We start from the raw sequence: 2,637 nt of genomic DNA, 5'->3' as shown, positions 1-2,637 counted from the left end.
CTGTCTCTGTCTCTCTCTCTCTCTGTCTCTCTCTCTCTCTCTCTCTGTCTCTCTCTCTCTTGTTTTCTGTATTCTGTGTTAGACACAGCACATTGAGGGTTCTCAATAAATACCAAACAATACCAGCCATGTTTACCAGAGCTGTGAAAAGCAAGTCCACAGCTGTCTTTCCTCTGTTCTAGCCATTCACACTCTATTTGCTCCTTTCACATCTTCACTCCCCTGTTCTTGCCACTTCAGAACAATTTCCGCTCATATTTAACTCGGGAATATCCAAGACACCAGTTGGAGCAACAAAAGAAAATTTAAAAGTCAAACATTCATGGAGCTTTAATTACCTCCAGAAAAGAGAGGCCTTACCATCAGGAGGCAGGTTAAAATGCAGCCATGAGTGGAAGAATGAGGATGTTTTTTAAACAAAGCACATCAAAGAAATTGCATCTGCTCTTCCTTGTCCAAGGCTGTCCAGAAGCTCTGACTTTTACTGATGAAAAAGAAGCAGTTGGTTCCACTGGGAAAGAGTGCTGAGTTGGGAGTCGGAGGACCTGAACTCAGGTCTACGTCAGGCACTATCTACATGAACCTGGACACAGCTTAACCTCTGAGGCCCCACTTTCCTTGATAGAAAGGAAACCTCTATAAAAACATAACCAATGTGGACAATTCACAAACCCTACTAGAACAACTCTGGGATCTCTTCCAGCTTAAAATCTATGAAACTATAGAATGAAGGCTTGGAGCTTCAGAAATGCATGCTGGAACAAAGCAAAAGCTAGCAAGACACGAGTAGTGGGAGCCAAGCCAGGTTTGCATAAACCACATGTCCATGGGATGATTTGAGAGGTAAAGGCCTACCTATCCAAAAATGCTTCCTTCACTGATCTGCCCTACTGGGAGCTGGGGGAGGGGAGAAGGAGACAGAGATGAACTCTCTTTCATTAATTATTCTGGAATCCAATTTTTAGTTATTTCTCTGGGTTACATGAGAAAGTCCTTTTTTATAATGATATTGTTTTTTTTGAAAGGATAACATAACAATATAAGGGCAGTGAAGTGGACTTGGTTAGAATCTTGGTTTGGAAACAAAGAACTTAGGTTCAAACTCCAATTGTACTATTTATTGCCTATATGATCATGGACAAAAGAGAATTGACACTTACTATCTGTGTGTCCTTGGACAAGTCACTTAAGCCCAATTGCCTCGTCACCCCCCTCCAAAAAGGAAAAAAAAAAAAAGGATTAACCTTCTCTGGGCTTCAGTGTCTCCATTTTTATAATGAGGAGGTTGGTCTAGTTGAGGGCTCTTAACCTAGGGTGCATGAATCTATTTCTAATTTTTTTCTCATTTTTAAAAGTATATTTATTTAATATCTTATTAATTGACCCTTAAATATAAAAACAATTCCTTATTTAAACTGAGTTCCAAATTTTCTCCCTCCTGTAATGCGAATGTAAATTTTAAAGATCTTCCCTGCTCCTAGGCTAAAGTGCACCAGAAGCCTGGGGAGGGAGGCTTGTTTTTCAGAAGATACTTTTTGATTGGCCAGTGGGTCAAAAAGGTTGTTACATTCTCTGAGCCAGGAGAAGGCTATATAAGCACTGATGTGTAGCTTTGTTTTGGGACTCACTTTGAGAAGTGTTCTGTGATTTGATCTGAATTCTGGGAAGCCGTTGTTGAGAGTCCCCCGGCTTTGAAAAACCCAGAATGTGGAAACCCAGATGTTGACTGGGTATGGATGTAATGGTTGGACAGTTTGGAAATCTGTCTACTTGATGTTTCTGTCTTGATAATTATGCCTGTATACTTTGAGGTTCAGGGTACTGACCTTTTCTCCTGAACAAGGTAAACGATATATGACTGATTAAAGTAAGCTTGTTAACCCATTTTGAGTTGCTTTCCTTTAACAAAGCAGATCCAAGAACCTGTATGGGCAGCAAACCCTGAGGACTCGCTTGGGGTGCTTGCTGCTACAGCCCCTGAAATCCAGTCACAGTCACTTTGGGAGTCTGTGGAACCCATGTGAAGACCCACTGATTTCGAGAGATTGACAGGCATATATTTACATGTTGTTTCATTCTAGGTATTCTGTAGATGGAATTAAGTCTTCATCTTCTAAAAATTTAAAATTTAAGATGGCCATACACAGAGAGCCTACATTTAGACTATTAATTAAAAAAAGACAACCCATTAACATTCCACCCCTAGGCTATACCTTAATTAAGTCCACCACAAAGCCCCTCTTCTCAAATGGAGATTAGTTTCCAAACATAAAGGTCAAAAGTTCCCCACCCCTGGATCACAATTGAATCTACCCCAGAGTTACATCAAGTTTAAACACAGCACATAATACCCAAATGGAGCTCTTTTCTTCATCTTGACACGAGGCAAGCTCTCAGCAATCTTAGTTCCTGGGGAGACAAGGCTTAGCAAGGCCATAAGATACATTGCCAGTCCCTTCATGAATTTATCCTCTGTCTGTAGAAAAGTCCTAGAACCCCTGAACACATTAGCAAAGCCCTCTCCCAGGATTTCTGTAAACATACAACAAGAAAATCCTTCTTCAGGGCTTCTGAACCAACAGAAAGGCTCCCAGACCCCTGCAACAACAGCACTGTCCCTCACCAGTGGACAGTATT

Source organism: Petaurus breviceps, unplaced genomic scaffold, assembly GCF_028583685.1.
Source record: "Petaurus breviceps papuanus isolate PSGF00001 unplaced genomic scaffold, PetGlider_PUasm1.0 214, whole genome shotgun sequence".
Classification (NCBI taxonomy): domain Eukaryota; kingdom Metazoa; phylum Chordata; class Mammalia; order Diprotodontia; family Petauridae; genus Petaurus; species Petaurus breviceps.
Note: the sequence above shows the minus strand (reverse complement) of the source record.